The sequence below is a fragment of the Dama dama genome, chromosome 23 (assembly GCF_033118175.1).
Source record: "Dama dama isolate Ldn47 chromosome 23, ASM3311817v1, whole genome shotgun sequence".
NCBI lineage: Eukaryota > Metazoa > Chordata > Mammalia > Artiodactyla > Cervidae > Dama > Dama dama.
In genome coordinates, this window is record NC_083703.1 from 2,469,672 (window position 1) to 2,487,661 (window position 17,990).

Genomic DNA, 17,990 nt, shown 5'->3' on the forward strand with positions numbered 1-17,990 from the left:
CCCAATCAAAAAATGGGCCAAAGAACTAAACAGACATTTCTCCAAAGAAGACATACAGATGGCTAACAAACACATGAAAAGATGCTCAACATCACTCATTATTAGAGAAATGCAAATCAAAACCACAATGAGGTACCATTACACGCCAGTCAGGATGGCTGCTATCCAAAAGTCTACAAGCAATAAATGCTGGAGAGGGTGTGGAGAAAAGGGAACCCTCTTACACTGTTGGTGGGAATGCAAACTAGTACAGCCGCTATGGAAAACAGTGTGGAGATTTCTTAAAAAACTGGAAATAGAACTGCCATATGACCCAGCAATCCCACTTCTGGGCATACACACTGAGGAAACCAGATCTGAAAGAGACACGTGCACCCCAATGTTCATTGCAGCATTGTTCATAATAGCCAGGACATGGAAGCAACCTAGATGCCCATCAGCAGATGAATGGATAAGGAAGCTGTGGTACATATACACCATGGAATATTACTCAGCCATTAAAAAGAATTCATTGGAACCAGTCCTAATGAGATGGATGAAGCTGGAGCCCCTTATACAGAGTGAAGTAAGCCAGAAAGACAAAGAACATTACAGCATACTAACACATACATATGGAATTTAGAAAGATGGTAACGATAACCCTATATGCAAAACAGAAAAAGAGACACAGAAATACAGAACAGACTTTTGAACTCTGTGGGAGAAGGCGAGGGTGGGATGTTTCGAGAGGAATCGGGTGGAGAGGGAGGTGGGAGCGGGGACTGGGATGGGGAAGACGTGTAAATCCATGGCTGATTCATATCAATGTATGACAAAACCCACTGAAATGTTGTGAGGTAATTAGCCTCCAACTAATAAAAAAATTTAAAAAAAAATAATAATAATAATAAAAACACAATCCAGTTAAAAATAGGAACATGATTTGAACAGATATCTCACTGATAGATATATAAGTGGCAATTAAATAATGATATAATAAATAATGATGAAAATAATAATAAATAGCAAAAACATAAGTTATAGAAATATATTTTGCAATTATGCATGTCCTTTTATGTCCAGGCTTCAAGTAAATGTTCACTGTGGTGCTTCCCAATGTCATGTCAGTTGACCGGCTATTGAAAACACAGGTTATACACTCAGTAGCTCATTGTGTTTCTGAGATACCAGAGAAGGATGTTCCACACTTTCAGTAATACTTTCAGACATAAAAAATAAAAGATAGGGAGGAAAACAAATACTTTGCTTGCAATTAAACTTTAGTCTACAAGATGCCACCTAGAAAAAACTTTTCAAATTAATTTGGATTAGGTTGGGTATAGAAGGTTCTTGACTTGTTATTGGACAGCACTTAAGAAAAGGTACTTGGTACTGTACTATTGCTTTCCTAGCATCTCTGCCTCACACAATCTTGTTGCACTTTATGTATTTTAATTGATTAAAGAAATGTATGTATTTAAGACCTATCAAGTATTTAAAATGATTCAGGCATGATTCTCAGCATTTAGTCAAACATACAACAGCCACTGATGTAGGTACTATACTCTCCTCACTTTACAGGTCAGACAATTGAGACAGAAAAAATAAGTAACTGATCAAAGTGCAATTGACTAGTTGGGTACAAGAGATAGCACAGAAACCAAAGGAATCTGGCTTCCTCTCTAATCCAGTAATTTTGTAAATGCAATCTTCTTGAGGAGATATTCTACACATGAAAACACACACAGGCACAATCTCTAAGGTTTTTACTATATCTTTTCAGACAACCTAATACAATCTGTTCTAGTATTAACTCCCAGCTCCTAATGGTTGGACGTGATAGACTTTATTTTCTTGGGCTCCAAAATCACAGCATCTGGTGACTGCAGCAATGAAATTAAAAGACACTTGCTCCATGGAAGAAAAGGTATGACAAAGCTAGACAGCATACTAAAAAGCAGAGACATTACTTTAGCCACAAAGGTCCATCTGGTTAAAGCTATAGTTTTTCCAGTAGTCATGCATGGATGTGAAAGATGGACCACAAAGAAAGCTGAGTGCCAAAGAATTGATGCTTTTCAACTGTCACGTTGGATAAGACTCTTGAGAGTCCCTTGGCGTGCAAGAAGATAAAACCAGTCAGTGATAAAGGAATATTCATTGGAAGGAGTGATGCTGAAGCTGAAACTCCAACACTCTGATCACCTGATGTGAAGAACTGACTCATTGGAAAAGACCCTGTAGCTGGGAAAGATTGAAGGGAGGAGGAGAAGGAGACGACAGAGGATGAGATGGTTGGATGGCATCATCACCTCAATGGACATGAGTTTGAACAAGTTCTGGGAGTTGGTGGTGGACAGGGAAGCCTGGTGTGCTGCAGTCCATGGGGTTGCAAAGAGTCAGACACTACTGAGTGACTGAACTGAACTGAATAGTTGGAAATTTATTCAAATATTACTTTGCAGCAATTTTGAAACTTTTAAATGTTTCCTTTATCTTGGGGCTATGAAATGTGTTTGGTTCTGTGAAAACAAGTGTTTGATAAAATGTTTGTGTGAGAAATTGTGTATATGCTGGCAAGGTTGTTGCAGGTTCTTAGTTACACTTTGTCCCAGGCATTGCAAGGGTAAAGAATCTGCCTGTCAATGCAGGATAAGCAAGAGATACAGGTCCCATCCCTGGGTGGGCAAGATTCCCTGGAGGAAGAAATGGCAACCCACTCCAGTATTCTTGTCTGGATAATTTCAAGGACAAAAGAGCCTGGCAGATTATAGTCCATGGGGTTGCAAAGAGCTGGACACGACTGAGCATACACACAGCTGGAGTTTGTAATTGGGGATTTAGATGAATCCTGGAACCTTATGTCTCAGGAGGAATTTATCTTTGGTTTTAAGACTTTTTTTAGCAGTGTCTTTTACGTCTTTGTTTCTCAAACTATAAATCAAGAGATTCAGCACTGGGATGATGACGGTGTAGAAAACTGAGATGATTTTATCAGTGTTGGGGGAATACAGGTAGCTGGGTCGTGAGCAAACAAAGAGCAGAGTCCCCTGGTAGACGGCCACGGATGTCAGGTGGGAAGCACAGGTAGAGAAGGTCTTCTTCCTTCTGGTGGAAGAACGGATCTTTAAGACTGAGAGGAGAAGGTAAAAGTAGGAGATGATGCTGACGATGAAGCAGATAATTTCCACTGAGCTGCCATATGTGGAGAGAGGCCACTCATTAAGTGACGCGTCTGTGCACGATAACTTAAGCAAGGGAGGCAGGTCACAGAAAAAAATGATTAATGATATTTTTATCACAGTATTTCAGAATAAATGCAAAGAATGTGTGCACCAGGGAACTCATATTGCCTCCAAAGTATGACAAGACGATCAACCATATACAGATGCCCCGAGACATCACAGCCATGTATAGTAAAGGGTTACAGATGGCGACATAGCGATCATATGCCATGGCAGCCAAGATAAAGGATTCAGTATCTGCGAAAGTGCAGAAGAAATAGAACTGCAGGGCACAGCCGTGATAGGAAATTGACTTGTTCTGAGAAAGGAAGTTGACAAGCATTTTGGGAACGAAGACAGAAGAATAGCAAAGGTCTACAAAGGATAAGTTACTAAGGAAAAAATACATGGGTGTTTGAAGGTGCAGATCAACCCTGATTAGCATCATCAATCCAATGTTCCCCATTAAAATCATAGAGTACAAAGTCAGAAACAGGAGAAACAGGACAATCTGCAGTTCAGGGCAAGTTGAAAACCCTAACAGAATAAACTCAGTCACTGAGGTATAGTTTCCAACTATAAAGTCCATATCACATGCTGTTTTCTTCTTATGAGAATTCTAACATCCTAAGATGCTATGTTGATGGAAAGAGAAAAAAAATAGATATAATCATAAGGTTATTTTATTGTTTCAACAAACAAGCAATCAAGTCAGGAGTCCCAGATCAAATCTCCTTCCAAATACAAATTCTGAGAAGCATATTTCAGAATTTAGTAGCTTTATCTCTTGGTTGATAGTTTTATTGTATTTGTTTGATCAATAGCTAGTTCTTCCACTGGACAGACATGTGCAGATAACATCTCATATTGCTTACTTTTTTTTAATTCTCAAGTATAGGGCTATAGCTAGTACAGGGGATTAAATGAATAATGAAGTAATGAGTGAAATGATGATAAGAGGAAAAATATATCTGTTATTAAAAGTATGCTAACGAGTACATCTTGTAATGATAACTCTAGAAAAATGTACTCCTTTTGTCTAGTATTTAATAGATATTAATGTGTTGTACTAGAAAAGGCAGAGGAACCAGAAATCAAATTGCCAACATATGCTGGATCATCAAAAAAGCAAGAGAGTTCCAGAAAAACATCGATTTTTGCTTTATTGACTATGCCAAAGCCTTCAACTGTGTGGATCACAATAAACTGTGGAAAATTCCAAAAGAGATGAGAATACCATACCACCTGACCTGCCTCTTGAGAAATCCGTATGCAGGTCAGGAAGCAACAGTTAGAACTGGACATGGAACAACAGACTGGTTCCCAATAGGAAAAGCAGTACGTCAAGGCTGTGTATTGTCACCCTGCTTATCTAACTTATATGCAGAGTACATCATGAGACACGCTGAGCTGGAAGAAGCACAAACTGGAATCAAGATTGCCGGGAGATATATCAATAATCTCAGATATGCAGATGACACCACCACCACCCTTATGGCAGAAAGTGAAGAACTAAAAAGCTGCTTGATGAAAGTGAAAGAAGAGGGTGAAAAAGTTGGCTTAAAGCTCAACATTCAGAAAAGTAAGATCATGGCATCTGGTCCCATCACTTCATGGGAAATACATGGGGAGACAGTGGAAACAGTATCAGACTTTAAATTTTGGGCTCCAAAATCACTGCAGATGGTGATTACAGCCATGAAATTAAAAGAGGCTTACTCCTTGGAAGGAAAGTTATGATCAACCTAGACAGCATATTAAAAGCAGAGACATTACTTTGCCAACAAAGGTCTGTCTAGTCAAGGCTATGGTTTTTCCAGTGGTCATGTATGGATGTGAGAGTTGGACTGTGAAGAAAGCTGAGCGCTGAAAAATTGATGCTTTTGAACTGTGGTGTTGGAGAAGACTCTTGAGAGTCCGTTGGACTGCAAGGAGATCCAACCAGTCCATCCTAAAGGAGATCAGTCCTGGGTGTTCATTGGAAGGACTGATGCTGAAGCTGAAACTCCAGTACTTTGGCCACCTGATGCAAAGAGTTGACTCATTGGAAAAGACCCTGATGCTGGGACGGATTGGGGGCAGGAGGAGAAGTAGACGACAGAGGATGAGATGGTTGGATGGTGTCACCAACTCGATGGACATGGGTTTGAGTGAACTACAGCGAGGCCTGGTGTGCTGTGATTCATGGGGTCGCAATGAGTCAGACACGACTGAGTGAACTGAACTGAACTGAACTGAATGCGTTGTACTCTTGACTGTGATTAGAGTGATGCAATGAAATATATTTTAGCTATTAAAAATAATAAAAGCAAAAATGATATTAGTGAAATGAAAGCAAATGTCAGTAAACATCAGCTGAGAGCATGTTTTAGACAGGGATTTATGGCAAGTCCTTAAATCCTGTCAAGATACTAAGTCAAGGAGATTAAAGTAATTAACTGCTTTTCTTTTTGGCATTCTTTATCATTCTTGGCTTATAGTAAGCACAGCATAAATATTAGATGACTGAGTAAAGTGGGCAAAAAATTAGTATTAAGTTAACTTCTCATCTTTAAATAACACTCTGTATAGCCACCTCACTAATTATATATGTGACAAACACAAATAGCTTCATTTAATTTTTATCCTAGTATAATTCAGGATGTTGAGTCTAAGAATTTTGTCAATTTCTGATTCTGTAATCTTAAAATTTTTCTAGAAGCAAGGAGAATTTGAACATGAGTTTGAAATATAAGACTTTTTATTGTAACCTTGAAGGATGACTTGGAAATCTATGAAACATGCAAGTGAAACCTTCAATGAGCTTTGAGCTTTGTTACTACTGCCACAGTTGGCTAGAACAAATGGTTGGGGTCATTCTCTCACTTATATAAAACTATTGAGACAGCTGCAGGGCTAAGAACTCCGTTGTTGTAATATCATTTAACCACTAAAAGTACGCTATAACATAGGCACAGAGAAGTCTAAGAGAATTAGAAGGGTTAGGATGCTGTCTTATGTTCTTACCTCAAACAGTGTGAGTGAGATGCAGCGCCTTGTTAGGACAGTAGTTAATTTATACTTATTTTGCCTGCTTTCAAGGTAATCAGAGTGTTCAGGAATGATAAGACCTAAATTTAGAGTTAATAAGCATTTTATTAGAATCTCATATTAGCCACGTGGATTGTATGACCTTGTGTGGGGGGGGGGGGAGTGTATGAGAGAGAGAGGGAATCTGCTATACTTAATACATATACTATACATATATTATATATACCATTATATATATTTAAAATTTTACTATAATAATGACAACAGTATTTCACGTGGCTTCTCTGCCAGGTTAAATTAGGAAAACCCTCTATCTATAGTTTCTTGCTGTCTCACTTTAGATAGACCGTCACATAATAGGTAAAGAGAGAAGATTAGTTTCAATTACTCCACTGCTGTCTGCTCAGCAGTAAAGAATCCATTTGCCAAAGCAGGAGATGTGGGTTCAATCCCTGATCTGGGAAGATCTTCTAGAGAAGGAAGTGGGAACCCACTCCAGTTTCCTTGCCTGGAGAATCTCAGGGACAGAGAAGCCTGACGGGCTACAGTCCACAGGGTCACAAAGAGTTGGACACGATTAATGACGAAACAACAACAGAGACAATCCCAGTGCTCTCGCTCATCCCTAGCTAATAGTCAGAACTATGTCACTAGATTTTTTTTAAATAATAGTTATCATTTATATAATGATTGTGGTGTGAAATGCAATATTCTTAACCCTTTACATATAATTCATTTAATTGTCCCACAAAGTATACTAACAGAATTTCACAGCAGTTTCTGTCACTGTCATCTTTCTCTTACAGTTGACGGAGCTGAAGCAGAGAGCTGGAGAGCCAAGATGTGATGAAAATAGGATTGGAGCCCAGGCTGCTGCCTCCAAAACTTCAAGACTGATTGGCTGTGTAAGCTAGATTCTCATTATTGATTCTGTATGTTGCATGGGGACACTGAAGCTTAATGTTCTGAGTCACTCCACAAGTAGTTGACAGGTGTAATTCAAATTCATATGTGTGTGAAGTCACAGTTCATGAGGATAGCCATGAAGGTGGTTAGAGATTTAACAGTGTGGCCTCTGTGAGACAGGCTGTGGTGCAGACTTGCTGAAGGCAGGGCAGAATGACTCAGTTATTTCCTGAAAACACAGTCCATTACTCTCAGGGACTCACAGTGAGCATCCCTTTCTTTTTCTTTTTTTTTTTTTTTTTTTTTTTTTTTTTCATTCATTTTTATTAGCTGGAGGCCAATCACTCTACAATATTGCAGTGGGTTTTGTCATACACTGACACGAATCAGCCATCGATTTACATGTATTCCCCATCCCGATCCCCTCTCCCACCTCCCTCTCTATCCGATCCCTCTGGGTCTTCCCAGCGCACCAGGCCTGAGCACTTGTCTCATGCATCCAACCTGGGCTGGTGACCTGTTTCACCATAGATAATATACATGTTTCGATGCTGTTCTCTCGAAACATCCCATCCTCACCTTCTACCACAGAGACCAAAAGTCTGTTCTGTACATCTGTGTCTCTTTTTCTGTTTTGCATATAGGGTTATCATTACCATCCTTCTAAATTCCATATTCCTTTCAATAGCCTAAGAATGGTTTCCCTGGTGGCTCAGCCCTTAAAGAACCTGCCCTCAATGCAGGAGAATGCCTACAATTCAGGAGACCTGGGTTTGATCCCTGATCAGGAAGATTCCCTGGTGAAAAAAACAGCAACCCGTTCTAGTATTCTTACCTGGGAAATCTAATGGACAGAGGAGCTGGGCGGGGCCACAGTCCATGTGGTTGCAAAGAGTCGAATACGATTTAGTAACTAAATCACCTCTACCACCACCACCACCATGCATGTAGAGAAACGTGAGTGAGAAGAGAAGCATGAGGGGAAAAGTCGGATGAGAGTGAATCTTGGGTTCTTGCTTTCAATGGGAATGACCAAAAAGATTCAATCAAACTGAAGTGATTCACTATCTTTTCTTTCATAAGTATATAGCAAAACAATGTTAGAACAGAAAATAAATTAATTGGAACTATCAGGTAGCCAATTATGTTTCAGTTTACTTCTGTTAACAAAAAAGCTTATTTAAACAAGGTGAGTGTTTCAGATCCCTATAAAAGCTATAGTAGAATGACACAGGTTGATTTGTTTGTGGGTAATATGCTAATGCACAAAATTTTGTAACTATTTTGACACATCAATGGTCTCAGATCCATAAAAGTCTATTTTTGCATCAATAAAGCCAAAAGCCAACCTGGTAAACACAGAAGCGACTTACCAAAGAAGGAGACATTTTCCTATTACCTAGATGAATACTTTCACCAATACAACCAAGGACTTTTATATACATTCTCAAGTCATTAGGGACCTAATACCTGAAGATTCCAAACATGTTCATTTCCAAGATATCCCTAGGGAATAATTAGTAGGTTATTGTGAATTATTATTTTGAAACAACTTCATAATTATAATAACAATTCTGTTAGTGTTAGTTTGAAGAGGCAATTTTTACTCTCAGTAATATTGTGGTGGTTTTTTCCTGACACTTGAAATCCCACTAGAGTCCTACACTCCAATACTGTAGAGGTTCTTTCAAATAATTCATATATGTTAAAATGTAGCTCTCATTTAAATTATTTCAAAAACCACATGGAAGTTCCTAAAAATGCTACTTGACATCCTCAGCACTGAAATGTAATATTTTTTATTGAACTGAAGGGTGAGACCAGCGAAGGCTACTATAGAACATGTTATCAGTAGGTGCTTCCTGAGAAGATGAAAGGACTTTAGTTTTAAAAATTATCTAGCTACCTATCTGGTTACGTTGGCTACGCAGGGTCTTCCTTGCTGTGCATGGGCTTTCTGTAGTTGCAGAGTGAGGGGCTACTTTCTGTTGTAGACCATGGGCTCTAGAACTTGGGCTCTAATATCACAGGTTCAGCAGTTGCGGTGCACAGCTTAGATGCCCTTTGGCCTGTGGCTATCTTCCTGGACCAGGGATTGACCCCATGTCCTCTGCCGTGGAAGGTAGACTCTTAAGCACTGGACCACTGGGAAGTCCCAGAAGGACTTTTAAATAAGAGTCTTATGCTTGAGAGCATCAAAAGGAAGCAAAGCCATCCCAGTTAGTAAATACAGTTTTTCATCATCAACTTGATTGTTCTTATGTGCGTTTTGTATGACAGATTCACTAAAACAATGATATTTCAGCTGCTCTCAGAAAAAAAAAAAAAAAAAACAAAACTTGCAGAACTTTTGTTAATTACACAGTACTAGAGTATCCAAACTGGAAATCTGCATGGCTACAAACACAGAGCTGTCTTCCCTTCACAGCATTTGCCAAATTTCAAATTGCTTGGAGTGGGGGGTTAAAGATATGTCAAAAACCTCTGAAATACAAGAGTAGACAATTCTATATTACTTTTGTGCTGAAGAGACTAAGAAAGCTCAAGTACTTATGTGAAAATCCTAGGTCGTTATGCTCTAGTAAGAGGGGTGAACTGGAGATACAGTGCCTATTGCCAAAACCAAAAGAATCAGTGTTCTATTGAATGGAGCTTATCACTCTTAATTGCATCAGAAAAATAATGGAAGCTTCATTGATTTGAGAAATCCTATAGAACATCTTTGTAGTCTGTATGGCATGTAATAAACAGATTACTAAGCATGATAACAGGAAAGATTTTATACCCATACTAGAGGGGAAATGCCAAAAGCAAATGCACATTGAACCAAAATTGGAGTTAGTAAGCAAGAATTTAAAAATAATTCTAAAAACATCCTAGAGAAAATTTTCAAAAAAAAAAAAAAAAAGAAAGAAAATGACAAAAGTTGGGAGACATTCCGCAAATGATTGGAAACCTTAGAAAATAAAATGGAATTGAAAAATACATCTAAATTAGCAACTTATTGAATGGATTTATTGATACATTGAATTTTTAAAAGCAGAGAATTGGATGAAAAGTGGCAAGGGCAAAAGGGTTTGTATTAAGGATCTTTGGTTTGGAACTTGCAACTAATGTGGTAAAGGAGGTCATCAGGAAAATATATGTTTAATTCAGTTCAGTCACTCAGTCGTGTCTGACTCTTTGTGACCCCATGAATTGCAGCACGCCAGGCCTCCCTGTCCATCACCAACTCCCAGAGTCTACCCAAACCTGTGCCCATCGAGTCTGTGATGCCATCCAGCCATCTCATCCTGTGTCGTCCCCTTCTCCTCCTGCCCCCAATCCCTCCCAGCATCACGGTCCTTTCCAATGAGTCTACTCTTTGCATCAGGTGGCCAAAGTACTGGAGTTTCAGCTTCAGCACCAGTCCTTCCAATGAACACCCAGGACTGATCTCCTTTAGGATGGACTGGTTGGATCTCCTCGTAGTCCAGGGGACTCTCAGGAGTCTTCTCCAACACCATAGTTCAAAAGCATCAATTTTTTGGCACTCAGCTTTCTTCACAGTCCAACTCTCACATCCATGCATGACCACTGGAAAAACCATAGCCTTGACTAGACAGACCTTTTTTGGCAAAGTAATGTCTCTGCTTTTAATATGCTATCTAGTTTGGTCATAACTTTCCTTCTAAGGAGCAAGCATCTTTTAATTTCATGGCTGCAGTCACCATCTGCAGTGATTTTTGAGCCCAGAAAAATAAAGTCTGACACTGTTTCCACTGTCTCCCCATCTATTTCCCATGAAGTGATGGGACCAGATTCCATGATCTTACTTTTCTGAATGTTGAGCTTTAAGCGAACTTTTTCACTCTCCTCTTTCACTTTCATCAAGAGGCTTTTTATTTCACCTTCACTTCTGCCATAAGGGTGGTGTCATCTGCATATCTGAGGTTATTGATATTTCCCCCAGCAATCTTGATTCCAACTTGTGCTTCTTCCAGCTCAGTGTTTCTCATGATGTACTCTGCATAGAAGATAAATAAGCAGGGTGACAAGATACAGCCTTGAAATACTCCTTTTCCTATTGGGAACCAGTCTGTTGTTCCATGTCCAGTTCTGACTGTTGCTTCCTGACCTGCATACATGTTTCTCAAGAGGCAGGTCAGGTGGTGTGGTAGTCCCATCTCTTTGAGAATTTTCCACAGTTTATTGTGATCCACACAGTCGAAGGTTTTGGCATAGTCAATAAAGCAAAAATTGATGTTTTTCTGGAAATCTTTTGCTTTTTTGATGATCCAGCGGATATTGGCAATTTGATCTCTGGTTCCTCTGCCTTTTCTAAAACCAGCTTGAACATCTGTAAGTTCTCGGCTCACGTATTGCTGAAGCCTAGCTTGGAGAATTTTGAGCATTACTTTACTAGCGTGGGAGATGAGTGCAATTGTGCGGTAGTTTGAGCATTCTTTGGCATTGCCTTTCTTTGGGATTGGAATGAAAACTGACCTTTTCCAGTCTTGTGGCCACTGCTGAGTTTTCCAAATTTGCTGGCATATTGAGTGTAGCACTTTCACAGCATCATCTTTCAGGATTTGAAATAGCTCAACTGGAGTTCCTTCACCTCCACTAGCTTTGTTCGTAGTGATGGTTTCTAAGGCCCACTTGACTTCACATTCCAGGATGTCTGTCTCTAGGTTTGTGATTACACCACTGTGATTATCTGGGTCATGAAGATCTTTTTTGTACAGTTCTTCTGAGTATTCTTGCCACCTTTTCTTAATATATGCTACTTCCACTTAAATGCTCACCATTAACCAGCCTTAAGAAAACAGACTTTCTTAGCAAATGCTCTTTCACACGGCACTGCTTGAGAGGAATGAACTTAAAAAGTGTTTCTCATATACCATAGAACCTAGAATTCTTGCATCTTTCAGACAATAGATGGTACCAGAGACAGCTATCTGATCTTGTTAATATGCCTCTAAGTCAGTCCTGAAAAATAAGCTTTCAGTGTTCTTAAAGATTTTTATGTAATTGAAATTTCCAATTGTTAGTACTCTGTTTCTCACCAAGTATATATGCTTTTTCTTTTCAGATTTTTTTTAAGAAATTTTCCCACTAGTTGGCAAATTTATAACATTCCTCTCTGTGCAGGAAATTGTGACTCTCAGATTCTAGTAAACCATCATCAAACAAAAAGTCCTGATTCTTTTCATATTGGTATCAATATCCAAATATTCTTGTTGTTGTCTCTAAGTCATGTCCGACTGTTTGCCACCCCATGGACTGTAACCCACCAGGCTCCGCTTTCCATAGAATTCTCTAGGCAAGAATACTGGAGTGGGTTGCCATTTCCTCCTCCAGGGGATCTTGCTGACCCAGTGACCAAACCTGGGTCTCCTGCACTGTAGGGGGATTCTTGATCACTGAACCACTGGGGAAGCCCTGGTATCCCAATAAGCTGAATTAATTTTACAGCAGGTCAGTAAAATACAATTGAATTAAAGTTGAACTCAAGTTCTAGAATAAGCATCAAATTATTGCTTGTAGTCTCACATATAGGGCTTTTCATGGGTGGCTGTGATACAAGTAGATCTCAACACCCATCAGTCAGAATTTCAAGTATTTATATAGAGGTCTTAATTAGCTTCAAGCATGTATACTGTTCAGATGGTCTCAACAGTAATTTGCTCTCTCAAGACTGTTGTGTGGTCTTTGAAAATATCTCTCACTATAGGAATGATGGACAGAATGTACATTCTAAAGACAAGGGAGAGGGTGAGGAGCACGCAGATCTAGTTTGCCAGTCAACCAGATGTCACCTTCTCCAGATGACCTCCTCCAATGGTCCTAAATGAATCTGTCAAATGAATCCCTTTATGTGAGGGAGTCCTGAGTTGCTTCAGACACGTCCGACTCTTTGTGACGTTCTGGACTGCAGCTCACAGACTCCTCCGTCTATGGGATTCTCTAGGAAAGAACACTTGAGTGGGTTGCCATACTCTCCCCCAGGGGATCTTCCTGACCCAGAGACTGAACCTGCATCTCCACAGCTCAGCGGGCAGACTCTTTACTGCTGAGCCACTGGGGAAGCCCGAATCCATTTATACACAATGTCACACCCATATTTCCAGAAGGAGTTGAATGCAGTTAATATCTTGAAAAAATTGTATGAGATGGCAGAGCTACTGAGATACCTTATGAGCAGTCAAGTAAAGTATCTTGTGTCCCTTTAGAGGTGAAAGCAAACTTCTTCTGAGAGGCAATCAAAATAGGCACTGAGCAGAATATATTAGCTAAATCTATGGCTACAAAATACTTGATATTTGCTATTGGAATGAAGTCGGTAATTTCATTGTTATTGCCTATGGAGCCTTCATAGCTGGGGCCACGGCATTAAGGCTGTGATCATATGGTGCCATTCATTACTTCCATTTTACGGATCAGCCTAATTGGGTTGTAAAATGGAGAAATGCTGCAAGCTAATCCCCCCTCTTCCTGAATCAACTTGATTTGGAGAAAGGGGATGGTGAAGGTGGAAGACAAAGCAAGGACACAAGCCAAGGGCCCCAGGGCATTGTGCGGTTCCTCCGAGCCAGGTGGATGGATGGGTTGGTGGGGGGAAGGAGTCCTTCGTCCCTGCTCCCTGCAGCTCGTACCCCAGGAATGGGAACACGCTGCCTCTGGACCAGCCTATACTCTCTGAGCCCAGACAGCCTGACCAGAGGCAAACCAAAGGTCCTCCTGCTTTCCTGGGGAGGCCAGGGCTGCTGGGGCCCCCATCACCTCTGACTACAGGAGAGTCCAGCTTACTGCCATTCTCTCCCAGATGAACCCCAGCCTGAAGCTGGGGCAGTGGAAGGCCAGCCCCAAGGAGGGGGCGTGCGGTGAGCCTGCGGGTGGACAGGTCTGCGCAGGCTCGTCAGGCGTTGCTCTTTACACAGCCCCACTGACCACAAGCTGTGCATGACAGCCTGGAGGGTCTGGTCCCCAGGGACGGCCTGCAGAAGCTGGGGCGGGTACAGAAGGATGGGGAAGACGGGAAGAGGAAGGCACTTTCTGGCCCTAATTACGAAAAAAATTCCCCTTCTCTTTCAAATGGTTCTTGTATAATGAGTTCAATTCTTAGAGGATCCCATTTTATTTTACACTGGGCCATTTCAACTGTTTCAACTGTGTGCTTTAAAAGCTGTCCACAGTCAAGCATCAAATATGGAGTCAGACATCTTGTTACAAGTCTCTTTGCATGAAACGTAGCATACATGTGCAGCTGAGCAGTTCTATCAGCTTAATTCCTGACAGTAAAATTTTTGGATAATGGCTTTCTTTCATTTTGTAATCTGTCAATCAATACTGTTGTTGTTTAGTCCCTAAGTCATGTCTGACTCTTTCACAACCTCATGGACTGTAGCCCACCAGGCTCCTCTGTCCATGGGATTTCCCAGGCAAGAATACTGGAGTGGATGGCCATTTCCTTCTCCAGGGGATCTGCCCCACCCAAGGATTGAACCCTTATATCCTGCTTGGCAGGTGGATTCTTTACCACTGAGCTTCCAAGGAGGCCTGTCAGTGAATATAAATATATATGAATACATATGCATTGCATATATACTTTTTGTATTTACATATAAATATATAAAAATCTTAAAACTATGTAATAAAGCAACAGCACAAGTAAAATGTTAGAAAACAGTTTGAACAGATAATTCATCAAAGAAGATATAAAGATGACAAATTACACCATGAAAAACTCAGTGTGAAATTACTGAGTTTGATTAGGAAAATCAAAATTAAAAAATGAAATATCACTAGACACATTAAAGTTTAAAAAAAATCTAATGAAAACAAAGCAACAACAAAAATAATGCACAGATAATGCTGCTGATGATTTAGAACAAGTGAACTTCTGTACATTTCTCATAGGAATGGAAAATTGAGACAGCTTCTCTGAAGGTTGGTGGTTCATTATAAAGTTAATTGCACACTTACAAAACACATTTATCCAGAAGTCCCACTTTATAGAGAAAAGAAAACTTGTATTTACACAAAAATCTATTATCAAACATTCAGGGCAGTTTTAACAGTGAAATTCTGGAAATAGCCACGTGTTCTTCACCCAAGGAATGAGTAAACAAGCTCTGGTACATTACATAGTGTGAGACACTACTAAGAAATATAAATAAACAAACTGTATTGAGGCAGTAGCAATATGCTAAATGCTTTATGCAAAGTGAAAATTCAGACTTAAAAGGCTTTATGATTCCATTTATATGACATTTTGAAAAAGTCATATGGATAGAGGACTGGTCAGCTGGTAGTAAATTGGTAGGGTATTAACTAAAGAGACAAAACATGAGAATTTTGGAGATTGATCATGCTGTTCTGTATTTTGATCATGATTTTGGTAACAACTCTGTGGATTTGTCAGACTTCTCAAAAAGTTTACAAAAAAAGTGCATTTTAATTTGCATACAAATTTAAAATATTATAGAATATATTTTAAAATACTATCAATTAATGAAAGCATCTCTATGGTATTATACATGGCCATTCCCTTGAACCAGTCTAAAAAGGACCGTTTACTCTCATTTAACAATCAATTACCTTTGACAACTAGACTGCCATGGTCAGCCTATGGGTTGAAAAATAATCTCAGTTAGATGCTGGCAGGAGGTCTTTGTCGTTCCTGAGTTACTTGTTTGTCACAGACACTCTCATACACCTAATCGATACAGTTTGCAGACAGGGACACACAGATGATGACAGTAAAATTTAATGTTAAAACATGTCTATTATGTCACAGTTGTTTGGATGATACATGCACAATACTGTTAAAATTGTGCTATGTTTCAAATACCATAAAGTGATCCTTTCCAGACTAGAGAACAACCCATTCTTCCTTAAAGGCTATTTATAAATATTTAACTAATTTAATCTTAATGATAAAATTTTAGTCATAGGAACTTATTATCATGATTGGCTGAACATTCAAAGGAAAGATAGATTGAAACATAACTATAGGTCAGTACCAACATAGGTATTGTTAGCCAGAAGCAGAGCATATGATGAAAAAGTGGCACGAATACACAGAACTGTACAAAAAAGACCTTCATGACCTGGGTAACCACAATGGTGTGATCACTTACCTAGAGCCAGGCATCCTGGAATGCGAAGTCAGGTGGTCCTTAGGAAGCATCACTACAAACAAAGCTAGTGAAGGCGATGGAATTCCAGTTGACCTATTTCAAATCCTAAGAGATGATGCTGTGAAAGTGCTGCACTCAATACACCAGCAAATTTGGAAAACTCAGCAGTGGCCACAGGACTGGAATAGGTCAGTTTTCATTCCAACCCCAAAGAAAGGCAATGGTAAAGATTGCTCAAACTACTGCACAATTGCTCTCATCTAACATGTTAGCAAAGTAATCTTCAAAATTCTCCAAGCCAGGCTTCAGGAGTACATGAGCCATAAACTTCCAGGTGTTCAACCTGGATTTAGAAAAGGCAGAGGAACCAGAGGTCAAATTGGCAACATCCGTTGGATCATTGAAAAAGCAAGGGAGTTCTAGAAAAAAATTGACTTATGCTTTATTGACTTTGCCAAAGCCTTTGACTGTGCAGATCAAAACACACTGTGGAACATTCTTCAAGAGATGGGAATACCAGACCACCTGACCTGCCTCCTGAGAAACCTGTATGCAGGACAAAAAGCAACAATTAGACCTGGGCATGGAATAACAGGCTGGTTGCAAATTGGGAAACGAGTATGTCAAGGCTATATACTGTTGCCACCCTTATTTAACTTATATGCAGAGTACATCATGAGAAATGCTGTGCTGGATGAAGCACAAGCTGAAATCAAGATTGCTGGGAGAAATATCAATAGCCTCAGATACTCAGATGATACCACTCTTATAGCAGAAAGTAAAGAACTATAGAGCTTCTTTTTTTAAAAAAATTTTTTAATTTAAATTATTTATTTATTTTACCTTACAACATTGTATTGGTTTTGCCATACATTGATTTGAATCTGCCATGAAAGTGAAAGAGGAGAGTGAAAATGTTGCCTTAAAGCTTAACATTCAGAAAATTAAGATCATGGCATCCAGTCCCATCACTTCATGGCAAATAGATGCGGAAATAAAATCACTGCAGATGGTGACTGCAGCCATGAAATTAAAAGATGCTTGCTCCTTGGAAGAAAAGTTATGGCCAACCTAGATAGCATATGAAAAAGCAGAGACATTACTTTGCCAACAAAGATCCATCTGGTCAAGGCTATGGTTTTTCCAGTGGTCAATGTATGGATGTGAGAGTTGGACTATTAAGAAAGCTGAGCCTCAAAGAATTGATGCTTTTGAACTATGGTGTTGGAGAAGACTCTTGAGAATTCCTTGGACTGCAAGGAGATCAAACCAGTGAATCCTAAAGGAAATCAGTCCTGAATATTCATTGGAAGGACAGATGCTGAAGCTGAAACTCCAATACTTTGGCCACCTGATGCGAAGAGTCGACTCATTTGAAAAGACCCTGCTGCTGGGAAAGATTTAAGGCAGGAGGAGAAGGGGATGACAGAGGATGAGATGGTTGGATGGCATCACTGACTCGATGGACATGAGTTTGAGTAAGTTCTGGGAGTTGGTGATGGGCAGAGAAGTCTGGCGTGCTGCAGTCCATGGGGTCGCAAAGAGTCGGACATGACTGAGCAACTGAACTGAATTGAACTGAATCATAAACTGTGGAAATAGTTTTCCCAAGTTTGGTTTTACCGTTATTTCAAATAATGATGATGGGGTCATATTCTCTGTTAGCCTAATTGTAAATAAAATCTGCAAAGCCTGCATGTTCAATAATGCTTTTTAATGTTAAAAT

General features: G+C 39.6%; 1 pseudogene; it reads right to left on the reverse strand.

The window, feature by feature from the left end:
- Positions 1 to 2,819: 2,819 nt before the first annotated feature.
- LOC133045262 (olfactory receptor 5I1-like) lies at positions 2,820 to 3,792 on the reverse strand (annotated as a pseudogene).
- Positions 3,793 to 17,990: the final 14,198 nt, after the last annotated feature.